Source organism: Gadus macrocephalus, chromosome 22 (assembly GCF_031168955.1).
Source record: "Gadus macrocephalus chromosome 22, ASM3116895v1".
NCBI classification, from domain to species: Eukaryota; Metazoa; Chordata; class Actinopteri; order Gadiformes; family Gadidae; genus Gadus; species Gadus macrocephalus.
Window position 1 is genome coordinate 14,018,743 of NC_082403.1, and position 21,408 is coordinate 14,040,150.

Consider the following 21,408-nt stretch of genomic DNA (forward strand, 5'->3'; position numbering starts at 1 on the left):
CTACAACGAGACTCGTATTGGGGGTTATCTCAGCCAAGGTTGAGAATGAATTGGGGGAAGGAACTTTGGCTTTGACTCCCTCAAGAACACGAACCACGACAAGGAGGAGAAAGGGATCTTTTCCGGGCAGCGCTTATGCACCTCCGCCTCCGGCGGTGGTCCCTCAGCGGGGCTCAAGCGGGAGACATTCGCCGCCAACAATCCCTTTCTCCTCCATGTCGTGGTTCATGTTCTTGAGGGAGTCAAAGCCAAAGTTCCTTCCCCCCAATTCATTCTCAACCTTGGCTGAGATAACCCCCAATACGAGTCTCGTTGTAGAAATACCAGACGTGTTATGCGCCATACACCAACAGCAGAACGGTTATCCAAATAACAAGGAAGTGTACAACACTTGCGTTACAGTCCTGGAGCTCTATATCTAAATAATATCATATAATACATAGATATCTATATCATATAACATATTGTGTGCGCCTCCAGACGATATTATGAATCACAAACGACTTTGTCGGGTTCTGCGACGTCTCTGGTTCTTCCACATCAACCTGAAGTCGACTGAACCGCGCGCTGCCTGCGGCCGGCTGCCCGCTGCCGGGCGATGGTGCCTCGCGGCAACCGGCGGCATGTCGCAGTTCATGTACTTCAGCGAGTCAAACCAAAGTTCCTTTCCCCCAATTCCTTCTCAACCATGGCTTAGATAACCCCCACGACAGTCTCGTTGTGGAAATACAAGACACGTCAAAGAACCGACAAGAAACACTTGCGTTACAGTGTGTGTATTCACACACACACATGTGGCGCTCGCACGGTCGAGTCTCATTGGCGGGCCAACGTCTCTGGGCGGGCCAGGCAGAGTAAGGGGAGGAGCTGAGATTCCTCATGACGTCATGAGCACATATTTCCAAATCAGCGCGCTTGAGCCTCCGTTTTTTCAAAGGCGAGCAGAACAGCTAGTGCTCGTTTTACACCAAACGCAAGTTTTAGCCACTGGGGGACCATAGGCAGGCTAGGGGAACTCATATTTATGTTAGAAAACCTCATAAATTGAGATTTTCATGTCATGGGACCTTTAACTGAATGGGAAATGCAATATTTTAGGACAGATTCACCATTAAACGTGTTTCTAATGACATTTCTAGCGAGAAATGTACTTTTTCCTTGAATAATCTTCAGTCAGTGAATGTGTATGATCTTTATTAATCTTTATTATCTGAATGGGAAATGCAATATTTTAGGACCGATTCACCGTTAAACGTGTTTCTAATAACGTTTCTAGCGAGAAATATACTTTTTACTTGCATAATCTTCAGTCAGTGATTGTGTCTGATCTTTAGTTTTATAGTTATTAGGAAGATTTTATCGGCTCGCTCGCATGTTTCAACGACGTCAGGTTGTTCAACCCAGTCGCCAAGAAAAAACGTCAGTGGTGTACGTTTCCATGAACACTGGATACGTAGCATTTCAACGTAAAAAATAGCGTGTTATACCTACAATATCCACGTGTGCCGCTGTGGAGGCGGGTTTCGGGGTTTGGGTTTCACGGCTTTCGCGGCAAATTGTGGACACGATTGTTTAGGGGGGGGGGGGGGGGGGGACTGTTGATGACCGGGGAGGGGGAGAGACACGTTTGTTGAGGGGGGGGGACGACACACGATTGTAGGGGGGGGGGACACGTTAGTTGAAGGGGGGGGGGGGGGGGGGGGGACACGTTTGTTGAGGGGGGGGGGAGACACGTTTGTAGGGGGGGGGGGCACGCTCGACAACGAGAGTTGGTTTTTATTGAACGCTCGACAACGAGAGTTGGTTTTTATTGAACGAGACTTCAACACGGAACAGCTGCGCGAAACGATGGTCACGTCACTCTCGGTGACGGTGTCGACAATAATGAACACACGAACAATGTTAATAGAACAACACACAACCACATAACATCCCGAACCCATTAACCCCACTTAATCCTAACAACAAAACAAGTTAACAAAAGCCCCATTTGTCAACTGAGAACCCCAATTCCCAGAATCCCCCGCGGCTCCGGAACACGGCGTAGCTTATATTAATCTTTATTATCTGAATGGGAAATGCAATATTTTAGGACAGATACACCATTAAACGCGTTTCTAATGACATTTCTAGCGAGAAATGTACATTTTCCTTACATAATCTTCAGTCAGTGAATGTGTATGACCTTTATTAATCTTTATTATCTGAATGGGAAATGCAATATTTTAGGACCGATTCACCGTTAAACGTGTTTCTAATAACATTTCTAGCGAGAAATATACTTTTTAATTGCATAATCTTCAGTCAGTGATTGTGTCTGATCTTTAGTTTTATAGTTATTAGGAGTTGATCGGCTCGCTCGCATGTTTCAACGACGTCAGGTTGCTTTCGCTAAACTAGCAGCTCACGTGCTTCCTGCGTTTGTGTTATTAAACTGTTACTTTATGTAACTTTTAATGATATCATCTTGTTAGAAACACGTATATCTGAGAGCCAACCCAGTCGCCAAAATCATACCTACGTTGACAGTGTACGTTTCGTGAACACTGGATTACGTCGCATTTCAACATAAAATAGCGTGTTATACACACACACACACACGCACGCACATGCACAGACACACACACACACACACACACACACACACACACACAAGCACACACAAGCACACACACGCACGCACGCACAGACACACAGACACAGACACAGACACACACACACACACACACACACACACACACACACACACACACACACACGCACACGGTGCATTTCGCTGCTAAAACCACAACAAAAAAATATTCCCTCAAATATTAGTACTTTCAAAACGTTGGCCAAAATGGCCAATAATATCATTTTTTTTTGGGATGCTTCTAGGACATTTTGGGTGGATTTTGAACGGTATGTGGGGGGCACGTTTTTTGCAGGACCTGGCAACCCTGCGCTGTTGCCCGAGATCTGGATCCACCCCGGCGTGGTGCCGTCTCCTTTTGACCTTTTGACCCCAGACTTCTGGGGGAATAGCTGAATCAATTCATTAGTCAATCAGAAGCATGTAAATATCTTTCCGGTGGCGTAAGAGGACAAACAAGGTATCCTTCAACATCTACGCTTCCAGGCGATTGCAACGGTGCCACACATGAGCATATTCGAACATGTTTAATGGTAGTAATTAGCTGTCGAAATTGGAGGCCTTAATCAATACTGAGCAGCTATTGATTTGCTTCCCGATAAAGATTTGTCACAAATGACATGTTATTTAGCATCTACACGTTGAGCTGAGTCCAATGACACCAAGAACGACACTCTAGCTAATGGTAACATGTATTTTACATGGTACACCTAGGTCTAGGAAATGATCTCGGTGTAGCAAGAGGCCGAGCTTGATCTCATTGGACTCAGCTTAACGTGTAGATGCTAATTAACATGTAATTTGTCAAAAATCTCCATCGGGAAGCAAATCTATAGCTGGTCATTATTGATAAAGGCCTCCAAAATCGACAGCTAATTACTACCCCGAAACATATTCAAATATGATCATGTGTGGCACTGTTGCAATCGTCTCGAAACGTAGATGTCAAAGGACACCTTGTTTGCTCTGCTGCACCACCGGGAAGATATTTTCATACTTCTAATGGATTGATTCATATTTTAAGGTTCTCGGAGTGAGACTTTAAGTGGCTGCAGCAGAAGTGTTGAGACGAAAGATGATATCAAGAGATTTATAGAATATTCCCATTCACATTATGATTCTTCGTCGTAACATCCGACCAAACATCCTTTACATTCACAGAGCGAAGATTATGAAAGTCCAGGCTCAGCAAGTGCTCCATCTCGTTGCACCTGCACCCAGCGGCTCGCTTGCAAGATTTTGGCCTGAAGTTCTTCCCAGACCTATACCCTAACAGTCCAATATGCATATCTGAGAATCAGGCCTCTCTTCAATAATGACAAAATGTAATGAGAGAAATACAGATTCACTTTTTGTTATCTCATAAGCGGCGTGGTGCCGGCTCCTTTTGACCTTTTGACCCCAGACTTCAAAGACGTGGCCACAGGCCAGCGGTGTCTACACACATTAAGCCACAAATGTACACCTCCATCCCGCAAAAAATGGGGCCTAGAAACTAACCTCTGTCTTATGTACATTGACTGTACTGTTGGAGGTCACGCCCCTTTTCCAGCCTTTTCGAGATAGCTAGGGATGCTAAAATGTTGACACACATTTCCCGGGGCCCCGAGAACGACATATGCAAGATTTGTAGTTCTAGCCCATAGAGAAAAAAAGTTTTCCCAAATGGACTGTCATTTGGACAAAGCCCCTTCAGAAGTGTTGCCTGCGAGACCTAATGGTTCAGAATGTGGTGGAAAAAAAGTTTTTGAGATAGGAAGGTCCTACCGCCCTGAAATTTGAATACCATATTCTAGGGCCTAACTGGGACCCCCGCACCGAAACTTGGCCCGGTCGGACCCCGAGGGCAGGAAGGGGGGGCCCTTCCTGCCCGAGACTTGGCGCGGTCAGACCCCAAGGGCAGGCCCCCCCTTCCTGCCCTCGGGGTCCGACAGGTCTTGCAGGCTACACTTCTGAGGGGCTTTGTCCAAATGACACTCCATTTGGGAAAACTTTTTATCTCTAAGGGCTAGAACTCCAAATCTCGGATATGTCGTACACGGGGCCCCGGGAAATGTGTGTAAACATTTTAGCATCCCTAGCTATCTTGAAAAGGTCGGCAAAGGGGCGTGACCTCCAACAGTACAGTAAATGTACATAAGACAGAGGTTAGTTTCTAGTCCCCATTTTTTGTGGGATGGAGGTGTACATTTGTGGCTAAAGGTGTGTAGACACAGCTGGCCTGTGGCCACGTTTTTGAAGTCGGGGGTCAAAAGGTCAAAAGGAGCCGGCACCACGCCGCTTATGAGATAACAAAAAGTTAATGTGTATTTCTCTCATAACTTTTTGTCATTATCAAAGAGAGGCCTGATTCTCAGATATGCATGTTGGATGGCTAGGGTGTTGGTCTGGGAAGAACTTCAGGCCAAAATCTTGCAAGCGAGCCGCTGGGTGCAGGTGCAACGAGATGGAGCACTTGCTGAGCCTGGACTTTCATAATCTTCGCTCTGTGAATGTAAATGTTTGGTCGGATGTTACGACGAAGAATCATAATGTGAATGGGAATATTATATAAATCTCTTGATATCATCTTTCGTCTCAACACTTCTGCTGCAGCCACTTAAAGTCTCACTCCGAGAACCTAAAAATATGAATCAATCCATTAGAAGTATGAAAATATCTTCCCGGTGGTGCAACAGAGCAAACAAGGTGTCCTTTGACATCAACGTTTCGAGACGATTGCAACAGTGCCACACATGATCATATTTGAATATGTTTCGGGGTAGTAATTAGCTGTCGATTTTGGAGGCCTTTATCAATAATGACCAGCTATAGATTTGCTTTCCGATGGAGATTTTTGACAAATTACATGTTAATTAGCATCTACACGTTAAGCTGAGTCCAATGAGATCAAGCTCGGCCTCTTGCTACACCGAGATCATGTCCTAGACCTAGGTGTACCATGTAAAATACATGTTACCATTAGCTAGAGTGTCGTTCTTGGTGTCATTGGACTCAGCTCAACGTGTAGATGCTAAATAACATGAATATCATTTGTGACAAATCTTTATCGGGAAGCAAATCAATAGCTGCTCAGTATTGATTAAGGCCTCCAATTTCGACAGCTAATTACTACCATTAAACATGTTCGAATATGCTCATGTGTGGCACCGTTGCAATCGCCTGGAAGCGTAGATGTTGAAGGACACCTTGTTCGTCCCCTTACGCCACCGGGAAGATATTTACATGCTTCTGATTGACTAATGAATTGATTCAGCTATTCCCCCAGAAGTCTGGGGTCAAAAGGTCAAAAGGAGACGGCACCACGCCGGGGTGGATCCAGATCTCGGGCAACAGCGCAGGGTTGCCAGGTCCTGCAAAAAACGTGCCCCCCACATACTGTTCAAAATCCACCCAAAATGTCCTAGAAGCATCCCAAAAAAAAATGATATTATTGGCCATTTTGGCCAACGTTTTGAAAGTAATAATATTTGAGGGAATATTTTTTTGTTGTTGTTTTAGCAGCGAAATGCACCGTGTGCGTGTGTGCGTGTGTGTGTGTGTGTGTGTGTGTGTGTGTGTGTGTGTGTGTGTGTGTGTGTGTGTGTGTGTGTCTGTGTCTGTGTCTGTGTCTGTGTGTCTGTGCGTGCGTGTGTGTGCTTGTGTGTGTGTGTCTGTGCATGTGCGTGCGTGTGTGTGTGTGTATAACACGCTATTTTATGTTGAAATGCGACGTAATCCAGTGTTCACGAAACGTACACTGTCAACGTAGGTATGATTTTGGCGACTGGGTTGGCTCTCAGATATACGTGTTTCTAACAAGATTATATCATTAAAAGTTACATAAAGTAACAGTTTAATAACACAAACGCAGGAAGCACGTGAGCTGCTAGTTTAGCGAAAGCAACCTGACGTCGTTGAAACATGCGAGCGAGCCGATCAACTCCTAATAACTATAAAACTAAAGATCAGACACAATCACTGACTGAAGATTATGCAATTAAAAAGTATATTTCTCGCTAGAAATGTTATTAGAAACACGTTTAACGGTGAATCGGTCCTAAAATATTGCATTTCCCATTAAGATAATAAAGATTAATAAAGATCATACACATTCACTGACTGAAGATTATGTAAGGAAAATGTACATTTCTCGCTAGAAATGTCATTAGAAACGCGTTTAATGGTGTATCTGTCCTAAAATATTGCATTTCCCATTCAGATAATAAAGATTAATATAAACTACGCCGTGTTCCGGAGCCGCGGGGGATTCTGGGAATTGGGGTTCTCAGTTGACAAATGGGGCTTTTGTTAACTTGTTTTGTTGTTAGGATTAAGTGGGGTTAATGGGTTCGGGATGTTATGTGGTTGTGTGTTGTTCTATTAACATTGTTCGTGTGTTCATTATTGTCGACACCGTCACCGAGAGTGACGTGACCATCGTTTCGCGCAGCTGTTCCGTGTTGAAGTCTCGTTCAATAAAAACCAACTCTCGTTGTCGAGCGTTCAATAAAAACAACTCTCGTTGTCGAGCGTGCCCCCCCCCCCTACAAACGTGTCTCCCCCCCCCCCTCAACAAACGTGTCCCCCCCCCCCCCCCCCTTCAACTAACGTGTCCCCCCCCCCCTACAATCGTGTGTCGTCCCCCCCCCTCAACAAACGTGTCTCTCCCCCCCCCCCCCTCCCCGGTCATCAACAGTCTCCCCCCCCCCCCCCCTAACAATCGTGTCCACAATTTGCCGCGAAAGCCGTGAAACCCAAACCCCGAAACCCGCCTCCACAGCGGCACACGTGGATATTGTAGGTATAACACGCTATTTTTTACGTTGAAATGCTACGTATCCAGTGTTCATGGAAACGTACACCACTGACGTTTTTTCTTGGCGACTGGGTTGAACAACCTGACGTCGTTGAAACATGCGAGCGAGCCGATAAAATCTTCCTAATAACTATAAAACTAAAGATCAGACACAATCACTGACTGAAGATTATGCAAGTAAAAAGTATATTTCTCGCTAGAAACGTTATTAGAAACACGTTTAACGGTGAATCGGTCCTAAAATATTGCATTTCCCATTCAGATAATAAAGATTAATAAAGATCATACACATTCACTGACTGAAGATTATTCAAGGAAAAAGTACATTTCTCGCTAGAAATGTCATTAGAAACACGTTTAATGGTGAATCTGTCCTAAAATATTGCATTTCCCATTCAGTTAATGCTGGGATTTGCGTATCATATGCACGCGAAATGGACGCATCCGCCCTCCACAGTAGTTAATGCTGGGTTTTGCGTATCATATGCACGCGAAATGGTCATTTGGCGTATAATAATAATAATAATACATTTAATTTAGAGGCGCCTTTCAAGACACCCAAGGTCACCTTACAGAGCATATAGTCATCATTCAAAACTATGTAAAACAGACTAGGAATAAAAGGAAAACAGAGGTTAAACATGAAGAATAATAATTAATAACACTCAAAGACGCCTAAAGTGAAGGGGGGACCTCACTAACCACCACCAATATGTAGCACCCACTTGGGTGATGCACGGCAGCCAATCGGTGCCAGAACGCTCACTACACACCAGCTTGAGGTGGAGAGTTAGGGATGAGGTGGAGAGTGAGGGAAAAGAACATTTAAACACTATCGACCATATTTAAACACTATCGATCACATTTAAACAATATCGACCACATGTAAACACTATCGACCACATTTAAACACTATCGACCATATTTAAACACTATGGACCACATGTAAACCCTATCGACCACATGTAAACACTATCGCCCACATTTAAACACTATCACCCACATTTAAACACTATGGACCACACGTAAACCCTATCGACCACATTTAAACACTATCGCCCACATTTAAACACTATCGCCCACATTTAAACACTATCGCCCACATTTAAACACTATGGACCACATTTAAACACTATGGACCACATGTAAACCCTATCGACCACATGTAAACCCTATCGACCATATATAAACACTATTGACCACATTTAAACATGTAAACCCTATCGACCACATTTAAACCCTATCGACCACATTTAAAAAACTATCGGATTTAATGCGTGCAGTATGTACTGCACGCATTTTGAAAGTGTCAAACCGTGCGATCTGTACGCATATTGGTGAGACTGGGTTGTATTATGAGGATTCCTTTATTTCCTGAAAGCACAAAAAAAATTAAGTAATTTATATTGGGTATGTTTTTAGAGCAGGGAACAGTATCCCAGTTTGCACCTCCCCCACCTTTAACTTATGTTCCAAAATTTGGATCTCCAAAGCATCCTTTTGCATCTTTTGAATTGTTACAATTGCATGGAATTTGGTGAGGGCATCTGGTTCAAGTAGGGCGATGACGCCATCAGATGATTAGACACTGCAATTATTACTTGAGCCAGAATATTGCCCCATCTAATTTGCAACGCGCTGGGTTGCGTGTACATATTTAATTATTTTGAATAACCAACCTCTTATAAAGGCACTTCTATCCTGGGGGGTGGGGGGATCAGAGGAGCTCCCCCCAGTGATGCCCTCATCCACAGCCTACTCTGTTGGCTGAGGGCCATCTCCTCAGCCTCTGTGAGGGCTGCAGAGGTGGAACCCCTCCAGTCTGCCGGGCCTCTGCTTTTTTTCGATTTGCTAACATGGAGGAAAATGTTACCCTAATATTCAGTAAGCGCTATTTTGAAGACACACATATATATATATATATATATATATATATATATATATATACATACATACATACATACATACATACATACTGTGGCAACCCGGCCTGGGCCAATTAAGGATATTGAGAGCACCTGAGGAACAAGTGGAGAAGCAGGGCTTAAATAGCCCGCTTCTCCACTCATTCGGGGCTCTCCCAGCCCTGGAGCTCCTGCAAGGAGAGACCGGTCCTCGTGGGTGACGGGTTTCCAAATTCCACCCACGAAGAAGGGGACCGTTGATTCCTCCCGAGGTTAAGTTATTTGTGTTTTGAGAGACTTTTATGTTCTGTAGATTAAACATGCCTTTTTGTGGCTTTCACAACGCAAGTGTGTCCTGTTTGGGAGGAGTTGGTGCACTCAACGTGGCGGGTTGCCACATATGGTGGAGGATGCGGGCAACTCGACCGAGCTACGGGCCATTTTGGGTGGGAGCGCCCACCTCAAGCCACCCCCAAACCGGAGCCGAAGCAGCCGGGGCCGACGCAGCCGGAGCCGACGCAGCAGAGACGATGCCGCCAGAGACGAAACGCCGCCAGAGACGACGCCGCCAGAGACGAGGCTGCGGGAGACGAGGCCGCGGGAGACGAGGCCGCGGGAGACGAGGCCGCGGGAGACGAGGCCGCGGGAGACGAGACTGCGGGAGACTAGGCCGCGAAACGAGCCACGCCGGCAGCAGAAGCAGCCATGCTGCGCGCCGGACCGCTGCCACCTCCGAAAGGCCACCCGAGGCTTCAGCAAAGGGTGGAGGAGTGTGGCAACCCGGCCTGGGCCAATTAAGGATATTGAGAGCACCTGAGGAACAAGTGGAGAAGCAGGGCTTAAATAGCCCGCTTCTCCACTCATTCGGGGCTCTCCCAGCCCTGGAGCTCCTGCAAGGAGAGACCGGTCCTCGTGGGTGACGGGTTTCCACCCACGAAGAAGGGGACCGTTGATTCCTCCCGAGGTTTAAGTTATTTGTGTTTTGAGAGACTTTTATGTTCTGTAGATTAAACATGCCTTTTTGTGGCTTTCACAACGCAAGTGTGTCCTGTTTGGGAGGAGTTGGTGCGCTCAACGTGGCGGGTTGCCACAATACATGCATATATACATACATACATACATACATACATATATACATATATATATACATACATATATACATACATACATACACACATGTATATATATACACATACATACATACATATATATATATATATATATAAAATGCATTTTGCCTAGGTGTAGCCTTCTAATATATCTAAATCCTATTAAATATTGGCAGTGTTGGGGTGGCTGGGAAATGTACTACTTACATTTACTGCTTAAATGCATCACATGTTGAATATAGCTGTTAAATTAGGTAGAGCAGGCAAAACAGCACAATTGATTTGATTTCAATTAAACATTAGTTTACCTGTTTAAACTATATTTTTGTACTTCATCTTCATTTGCTGCCAAGTCCTCGTGGGGCAACTCGGGGTTGCGTAAATTGACACACACACACAATTTACATATTGAATAAGTGGAAGATATTAAACTTTCCTCTTATTTTATTTTATTTTATTAATTTATTTTACCCACGCATTGACTTGTTCAGCTATTTACTGCCAAGCTCTCTCTCGCGCTCTCGCTGCCGCGGCGGAATTGCTTTTTTTTGTTAAAATGGGTAACTGTTTGGCATACGCGTTCATTAGAATTTCCAATTCCGTGGGGGAAAAGTAAGTGGATCTACGCTTTTGGTCCATGTTTGATCATGTTATCAGAGATCCATTGATGATGGCTCTTCATAGTCAACAGGCACGCCCTCAACCCAGAGTGAACATACTCAGAGTTGATTAAACCAACGCTGATCACCTGTTCTGAAACCGAAAACCCAGAGTTGCTTTTCAACCCTGAACTCTGAGTCAACCAACTCAGAGCGCAGGATTAAACTCAGAGTATGTTAAACCAGCTACCTGAAACAGGCCTCTGACATCATCTTTTCTATCTTCTCTAAATAAAATAGCATAAATTACACTCTCTGTGTGCAACCATATTCAACACAAAAACGTCATCATCCTTGAAGTTTAAACAAATTGATTTAAACTATTGACGATTAATCTGTTTATTCTAATTTGTTATTTTGTAATTGACATTTTATTTACTAATGTTAAACATAACTTCAAAACGGTCCTTGTATGGGAATATCCATGGGTTCGATAATGGCCACATGTCAATGGCCCACATGGGTTTTATGCAGGATTGAACTGGGTGTTAGGTTGGGTCTAACTACGCATCATACATAAATGTCAGGTGAAATCTGAACCCAAAAGCAGAGTAAAGTTCCAAAGATGTGTTTGAAACAGAGCACGGCTTCAGTTCAAACAATAACAAAAATCGACCCCTGTTTCTCAAGAGGAAATGCAAGAACACAAAATGTTGCTGTTGACAAAAACAGGAACAAAAACCAAACAAAGTAAGAATAATATTAATATCCAACTTCCACAAAAACAAATGTTCCTCAATCTGGGGCCTGTTTCAGAAAGCAGGTTTAGTGAAAACTCTGAGTTAGTTAACCCTGAGATGAGGGAAACTCTGGTTTTTCAGTTTCACAAAGCCAGTTCAGCTTTACTCTGAGTCAGTTACCCTGGCAATATACTCCGTGAACCTAACCTGCTCGCTGGCAGGTTTTCTTCAACTAACCCCGAGTTTCTCCTGCTCTTAAGTTAAAGCCTGCAGACTGAAGGCAGTGGCAGACATGGCGTGTCCTTTTATTGAAGAGCCAGTTGATGTCGAGGCGCAGATACTTGGATGTTTTATCATTCCCTGATGAGTAGCTACCTGTTTGAGCGTTTCCGTTTCTCTGCATCATCAATAATTTATATAAACAATATTCTCAGCCCTCACATCACTCACATGACACATCGTGGACACGCTCAGGTCCGAGCAAATTCTTTGTATTGCACTTCGTTTTTTTGCCAATGGCAGTTTTTTGTATAACGTCGGTGATGCAGAGCATGTGTCCAAGGAAACTGTCTGTCGGGCTGTCCGAAATGTGACACTTGCACAGAAACGGCTACTAGGCACGTTTGTAGTGTTCCCAAGTCACAGACCCACCAGACTTCTCAAAGAAGTGTTCCACAGAATTGCAGGTATCAGTCTAAGCAGTAATTCATTTATGTCATAAAGCTTTGAGACTTGAAGCACTAATCAGTCAATTTGATATATTTTAGGGTTTCCAGGTGTGATTGGCTGCATAGATGGCACTCACATTCCTATCATAGCTCCTTCAATAAATGAAGGAGATTATGTGAATAGGAAATCTGTCCACAGCATTAATGTACAGGTAGGTCTAAATAGTAGCCTTTAACATTCCAAATGAAATATGCTTCACTATACAGCTAATTACTGTTCTCCACTGTGAAGATCATATGTGACGCAGCCCACATGATAAATAATGTGGAAGCGAAGTGGTCTGGGTCTGTGTATGACTCACAAATGTTTCGTGAGTCTACACTGAGTGCCAGATTTGCCTGTGGTGAGTTTATATATATAGTTTATATATCCAGTATATAGTTATATCCTATGATCAATATTTTTCCTCCTATTACAACTGAAACAATAAAGTGTATCTTGTATTATCATAGGAGAGTTTGATGGTTATCTACTCAGAGACAGAGGGGACCCCTGCCAGCGCTATCTGCTGACCCCTTACCTTGACCCTGACCCTTGCCCACAGCAACACTACAACTTGGCTCACTGCAGGACACGAGCGAGAGTGGAGATGACCATCGGCATACTCAAGGCCCGGTTCCAGTGCCTTCGTAGGCTCAGGGTCACCCCGGAAAGGGCTTGTGACATTATAGTGGCATGTTTGGTTCTCCACAACATTGCCACTATTAGAGGAGAACAATGTCCTACTCTTTCCCCCAATGATCCAGATAATAATCCTGACCCCCCTGCTGATGCACGAGATGGAAGAGCTGTTAGAGACATGATATGCTTCAATCATTTCTAACTGACTCTGCCTTTTTTCTGTTGGCTATAATGGAGGTCAAATTTTAAGATAACCAGAAAACACAAATTTGGAGACTTGTATGTATAAAAGGCATTTAGGTGTTGCTTTCATATAGACAATTTTAAATACTGGCAGTGTTGGGATTTTTCTTTGTTTAGCAGATTTCCCTAATTACTTAAATATATCTATCACATGTTGAATGCAGCCACTAAATGCTGTTTAATGAGGGCAGGCTAAACAACATCACAATTGCTTGTACTTAAATTATACCTTATCTGTTTGAACTACATTTTTATATTTCATTTTTAGTTGCAGCCAAGTCCGTTTGGGGCCTGTTGGGTTGCACCTGTGCGCACAAACACACATATGGGATATAATTGTTGAATAAGTGGAACATTCAAGAGAAAACATTTTCTTTTTCTCAAATACTCTGACTCGGTCAGCTATTTTTTTCCACGCGAGCTCCCGCTTTTTGGCTGCTGCGATAGTATTGCTTTTTAGTAAAAAGATATGCTCGCTTTCTGCATATGCAGTCATTAAGATTTGCAACTCCGCTGGGGAGAAGTAGGAGGATCGAGGCTTGTTAGTACTTGTTGCCATGGTGAATCATGTTATCTGTGTCCCATTGATGAGGGCTTTTTATATCCTCATGCACGAGCTTCACTCAGAGTTACCTTGACTCAGAGTTCATTGAACTAAGCGTTATCACCTGAGGGGTGTTCCACGAACGGAGGTTTAACAAACACTGAGTTAACGCTGAACTCTAGGTTGATTGACCCTGTGCCGACCAACCCAGAGTTTTCGGTTCCACAGCAGCGGTTATGCATTAGTTCAATCAACTCGGGGTTGGTTAACACAGGGTTGTGCGCGTCCACGCCAAACTTAAAAAGACGTGATGTATGGATCATGGAAACCCTGATGATATGGCGAAACGGGCCGCTGTGAGATTGAGATTGAATGTTTGAGTGTGAGACGTCCTACGAACATAGTTTATGACAGGGAAACAATATTAAACATTAGGACAATGAGAGCGAGTAACGTCACTGGCATTCGCTGGCATCTGGACATACTACGCAAACACAGGATACTAACGGACACTGTGACAACGTGCCCGAAACTGCCGGGAGGAGGAAGCAGCAGAGACGGGGTGGACGTAAACAAACTGAACAGCTTCTTTCAGCTCCTACCCTCCAAGAAACGCTATCGCAGCTTAAGATGCTCCACCACCAGGCTGCGGAACAGCTTCCTACCTCAAGCTGTCAGGATGCTCAATGCACCAGCGTCCCAGATCTTCTCACTGGAATTTATTTATTATTTATTTATTTATTCATCATTGGGACGTTTGTTTGTTTGTTGGTTTGAAATGTATGTTTGATCTTGATCCGTGAGAAACGCCTTCTCGTTTTGTTGTTCAATCAACAAAATGACAATAAATTTGATTTGATTTGATAACCGCTGCGTCCGCACACGCGTGTGTATGGTATGTGTGTGTGGTGTGTGTCTGCGTGTGTATGCGGTGTGTGTGTGTGTGTGTGTGTGTGTGTGTGTGTGTGTGTGTGTGTGTGTGTGTGTGTGTGTGTGTGTGTGTGTGTGTGTGTGTGTGTGTGTGTGTGCGTGCAGTGTTTGTGTGCGTGCTGTGTGTGTGTGTGTGTGTGTGAGGTGCGGGCTGCTTGGCACATGCGCACTTGACCACGTGTGGAGGAGTAACTTGTCAGACAGGCCTGCTATTATATAGTAGTAAGACATGAATCCATGTTGGGCCATCACTATACATATTTGCCTATTTTACAGAGCCACACATCCACAAATGCAGCACCATTCACTGTCTAAAAATAGGCATAGAGGTATAAAGTGCAAATCGTATTTGTGGTCCAGACCACTGAGCCCGATACATATCACGATACAACATCAACGAAACCTTTTAAAGCTGTTTTGTTTGTGTGTGAATTATTTCAAAAGTGGAGTCTATTCACTCATTTATATATGGGAGGGGGGGGGGGGGGACATCCAATATAAACTTGGATAAGATGTAAGCATTTTTTGCAAATCATTGATCATTCATTAAAATGTCAATTTACAAGACACAAGTTGTCTCCATAAGTAATAATAGTTACGAGATAAATGCCTCTCATTAATTCCCCATGGAATACTATCGGAAACAATAGAATCCAATTTTATTTGGCCGTGTGTTGGTCGCTGGAGGATATTGGATCCTGTGTGCAGCATTCAGTTGCTGTTGTTGCTTTTACTTCATAGTGTATATATATAGGCCCCAGTACCGAGCCTTGAGGGTCACCAGTTTCAATGGTGCAAGGTATGGACAAGGAGCCATTCCATGTTACCTGATAAGTGTGATTCGTCAGGTAGGATGTGAACCAGGAAAGGGCGGAATGAAAGAAGGGATACCGGTCCGTAGTTCTTGATGTTGGTGTATTCTGGCAGTCTACAAAGGTTCTGGAACAATGCCTGAATTGAAAAGTGAGGTGAGAAATGGCAGGATGTCGCTTGAGACAGCCTGGAGGAGAGAGGAAGGGATAGTGTCAAGGGGGCAGGTGGTGGCATGGTGAGATGTTATTATTCTGTTGACCTCGTCGGAGGTGAGAGTGATAAATTGAGTAAAGACAGAGGTTGGGATGGGAGGAAGGAAGATGGAGGCAGGGATAAAAGAGGAGCTAATGTCCTTTACCTTCTGGGTAAAGTAGGTAACGAAGTCATCAGCAGTGAGGCAGGGAGGAGGTGTAGGGGAGGGAGGGTTGAGGAGGGAAGAGAAGAAGGAAAACAGTTTCATGGGGTTTGATTTTGGTGTGTTAGAAGGCAGATTTGGCTGTTGACACAGCGGAGGTGATATCAGAGATAAGGAAAAGATAGTGAGATAGATCATGTGGACTGTCTTATCTCTTCCATTTCCACTCAGCTGCCAGCAACTCTGCTCTATAAGTCTGCAAAGATTCGGGTTGAACTCGGCACCAGAGAAAGGGATTGTACTCCTGGAGCTTAGCTGCAGGGCTAGTGCCGAGTTCCCCCTGCCGGAGCTGCTCTTCCACTGGTCCACAAAATCTTAATGATGCTCTGATTGGAGGGGAGTGGGGAAGTGGGAGGTAATATTCAAATGTGCCCCCTTCCTAAGTAGGAGGGGGCGCCGAAACTGACTCGCTCGTTTGGTAGCTGGAGGCGGGCTGCCTCCAGAAATGCGTATCGCACTCAAAAAATCATGTACGGACTTGTTTCAAAGTTTGTATGCGTGTGGGAGAGCCATCTGCCCACAACAACGCCCCAAATCCCAGGAAAAGTGCTGTTTTCATAATATGTCCCCTTTAAAGCATGCCCTCTTGTTACATGGAGTGCCTGAAGGTGTTTCAAGAGGAGCCATTGAAGAAACAACAGGGACCATCAAAGCCTTAGGAAAAGTTAGAGTTAGAGGCAGAATGTTTCTCCCTCAACAACAGTCGCTGATGGTGTTATGTGAGTGTCGTGAAGAGATCGACCCCACCTGAGATAATGCCTATAAGTGGAGGAAGTGGTTGGAATAGTGTCTACTACACAGAGCCTCAGTTTGATAACTTTGAAGAGAAGCTACTTACCTTTTTGCAGAGGTAAGGGAGAACCTTAGAGGACATCCAAGGTCTATGTTCCCCCACCAAAGAGAGTAACAGCAACCCTGAAGACATCATCCGTGCAGTCGGTGATGTTATGAGCAGAACAAACAAGCAACCTGAGGGTCACCCATACAGATGTCTACGGACATTTTCCGGGGTCAGTCCCACCCCCGCTGGAGAAGAGTCTTTAGACAACTGGCTGGAGCAGGCAACACTCTTAGCAGAGGAAGGTGAGTGCTAAGACAAAGAGAAACTACGTTGGATATTGGAAAGTCTTAAAGGGCCCGCCTTTGAAATCATTCAAGCTGTGCGCCTGACTCAACCTGATGCTAGCCCACATGAGTACATAGAGGCTATAGAGAGCATTTTTGGTACAGTAGAGTCCCAAGAAGAACTATATCTGTCTTTCAGAGCCCTCCACCAACAGCCTGGTGAGCTTCTGTCTGAGTTCCTAAGAAGAGTGGAGAGATCCCTTGTCAAAGTAGTACAAGGAGGTCATTTACCTGTTAGCGCTGCCAACAGCGCTCATTTAGAGCAGCTTCTTAGAGGGTCCACCTCTGAACTCATGTTGCTTCAGTTGAAAATTAGGGAGCAGAGTAGTAATCCCCCTAAGTTCTTGAACCGATTGAGAGAAGTGATGGAAGAGGAAGGTTGCCAGTCAGCCAGACAAAGCAAAGTGTCACACCTCAGCGTGTGCACACCGTCCAAGCTGAAAAAGAGAAAGAACCTGAATCAGTCTCTAGGAGTTAACTGCATGCTCAGATTCAAGAATTGAGAGCGCAGTTAGAGCAGAGAAGCAACCTAAAACCTCAGCCACCATCTGATGAGTCCTTTAAAGGTCCTAAAGAGAAACAAAAGCAGAGAAATTAGTCACAGAGTTAACTGCAATCACTAAGGAAACAAGTGAAAGCCCTAGAAAATAAAATGAGTGTAATGGCGGAGAAATACACATCAGACCGCCCACGAGAACAGACACCTCAGCCCCACCGATACAAAGCAGCTCCAGGTCACAAGCCCGCTCATTCCAGAGTCTTCTCTCCCCAACAAGACAATGATGAGTATTTCTGTTATCGGTGTGGGGAAAATGGCCACATAGTCACCAGATGTACTGCCCCTGAGAATTTTCAGAAAGTCTTCAAAAAGCTCATTCGCTTGGTGTGAGTTTCCCCTTCCCCCAGCAAGGAGAACCCAAAGCCCACAGCTGAAGAACACTGTGTAGCTAGAACCAACAAGGTTGAAGTCCCAGAACCTAACACCGACTTACCTGAAGGTCTTGTAGGTCCATCATTTATTCACACCATCAAAGTTAATGATTTAGTCTGCGATGCTCTCATCGACAGTGGGTCTAACGTGACTATTATTTTTGAAAGCTGGTATAACAAACACTTGCCTGATGTCCCGATAAACCCCTCTCTGGCCTTGGACTCTGGGGCCTTGCTGACGCCGAGTATCCTTACAAAGGATACGTTGTTGGTGAGATGGAGTTTGCAGAGGAGATCACATAGGTTGTCGGACGAGTTGAAGTGCTCACCTTAATTTATCCTGAGCCAAGAAACCAACAACCAACCCCTGTACTGGTTGGAACCAACACATCTCTGTTCCGCCGCCTATGGGAACTGGTGAAGACAAAAGGTGAACAAAACACTGTGTGACCAAAACACTTTATTATAATTTGTTGTTTTGTTATGGACATTTTATTTATTAATGTTAAACATAACATAAAAACAGGCCTTGTATGGGAATATCCACGGGTTCGATAATGGCCTTATGTCAACGGCCCACATTGGTTTCATGCAGGATTGAACTGGGTGTCAGGTTGGTTCTAAGTAGGCAACATACATAAATGTCTGGTGTGTGAAATCTGAACCCAAAAGCAGAGTAAAGTTCCTAAGACGTATTGAGCAAGGCTTCAGCTCAAACAACAACATGAATCCTGTTTCTCAGGACGAAATGCAAGAACACAAAATGTTGCTGTTGTCAAAAACAGGAACAAAAACAAAACACAGTAAGAAGAAGAATTATATCCAAATTCTACACAAACAAATGTTCCTCGTTCTGCTCTCTTTCCTGATGCATCTGGCGAATCAAAATAATGTGTTATTGATTAAAGCTGGTTGGAAATGGTCTTTTGTGTGTGGTCTATTGGGTTATAAATGATGAAGCTAAAGGAAGTAGTCAAATGAAGTAAGAAAAGGGGAATTATCTAAAGGGAACTGACACTCTTTTTTTTTTTATAAAATAATATAAATGACACTGTATATGCAACCAGGATTCAACTCAATAACGTCATCATCCTTAAAGTTTAAACACATTGATTTAAATTATTGAAGATGAATCTGTTTATTCTAATTTGTTGTTTTGGACATTTTATTTATTAATGTTAAACATAACATAAAAACAGGCCTTGTATGGGAATATCCACGGGTTCGATAATGGCCTCATGTCAATGGCCCACATGGGTTTCATGCAGGATGGAACTGGGTGTTAGGTTGGGTCTAAGTAGGCAACATACATAAATGTCAGGTGTGTGTGAAATCTGAACCCAAAAGCAGAGTAAAGTTCCAAAGATGTATTTGAAGTAGAGCAAGGCTTCAGCTCAAACGATAACACAAAACGATCACTGTTACTAAGGAGGAAGGAAGAAATTTGCATTTTTGGCGTTTCCACCGCGAAAACATGGTATCTGGTACCTGAAGTGGCTGCTTTTTTAGTACCGCCTCGCTCTAGGTTCCAAGCGAGCTGAGCCGATGCTAAAAGGTGACGTCGGCAGACGGCCGGCCACTGATTGGCCAGAGTGTGACGAAGTCACGAGAGCGACATGGCAACCATGCTGGTAACAGCCATAGCAGCGCCGCAGCCAACATATTCCACTTCTTCAACATGCCAGCTAATAATAGTATGTTAATAATAATAATAATAATAAATTTTATTTATAATGCACTTTATATTCAAGAATCTCAAAGTGCTTCAGAGAAAAAAATACCAAAAAACTATTAAAAAAAGGGGGAACCTCAAAGAAAGTTTAGCTGAATGCTCTTTTAAAGAGATGGGTTTTGAGGTTCCGTTTAAAAAGAGCTGTAGTCTGTGGAGCCCTCAGGTGGTCAGGGAGGGCGTTCCATAGTCTAGGGGCAGCAGCAGAAAAGGCCCGATCACCCATGGTGCACAGCTTCGTATGTCGGGTTTGGAGGGTGTGAGTGGATCCTGAACGGAGTGTACGTGAGTTTGTCGGGGGGGTGAGGAGTTCCTGAAGGTAGAGGGGGGCAAGTCCGTGAAGGCACTGGTGGGTGAGGAGGGAGACCTTGTACTCAATTCTGAGTGAGACAGGGAGCCAGTGCAGTGATTTCAGGATGGGGGTGATGTGGTCATGCTTGCGCACCCTCATCAGGACCCTGGCAGCACTGTTTTGAATGTATTGGAGCCTCTGGATGCTCTTGCCAGGGATCCCAATGAGGAGTGCATTGCAGTAGTCCAACCTGGAGGAGACAAAGGCATGGACGAGCTTCTCTGCATCAGCCAGGGTGAGTGATTGGCGGAGTTTGGCGATGTTCCTGAGGTGGTATAAAGCTGTCTTACAGAGGTGTTTGATGTGGGTGTCAAAATTAAGTTGTGGGTCCATTTTAACACCGAGGTTGGTGACGGATGTGGAAAGGGGGACGTTTTTGCCAGAGAAGGTGATATTGGTGATGGTGGGGGAGCGGAGCTGATGTGGCGTGCCAACAAGGATGGCTTCCGTTTTATGGCTGTTAAGTTGTAGGAAGTTGAGCTTCATCCACGCCTCTATCTCCTCCAGGCAGGTGGTCAGTGTGGATGTTGGCAGAGGGGCAGAAGAAGTGGGGGTTGTCCTGATGTAGAGCTGTGTATCATCAGCATAGCAGTGGTAAGACAAGCCATGCCTGCTAATGACACTACCCAGGGGGAGCATGTACAGTGAGAACAGTGTGGGGCCCAACACCGAGCCCTGGGGGACACCGCAGGTGACGTTGTTGGTGTGTGATTTTGCTTTGCCCAGGGCAACGTGCTCAGTTCTGTCAGTGAGGTACGAGGTGAACCAGTTCTTTACATTTCCTGATAGTCCAATGGTGTATTGCAGGCGGTGAAGGAGAATATTGTGGTCAACCGTATCAAAAGCAGCTGTTAAGTCCAGGAGGATGAGGAGAGATGGGGAGCCGTTGTCTGCTGCCATCAGGAGGTCATTTGTGACCCTGACCAAGGCTGTTTCTGTACTGTGGCCATAGCGGAAACCAGACTGGAATTTTTCAAACAAGTGATGTTGTATGAGGTGATCCTGGAGTTGTGCTGCAACTGTTTTTTCCAGAACTTTTGACAGAAATGGGAGATTTGAGATGGGCCTGTAGTTGGAGAGGACTTCTGGATCAAGGGTAGGTTTTTTTAATGTTGGTCTGATGACAGCAGTTTTTAATGCAGATGGGATATGGCCGGCCAGGAGGGAGTGGTTAATGATATTGGTGATGAGTGGA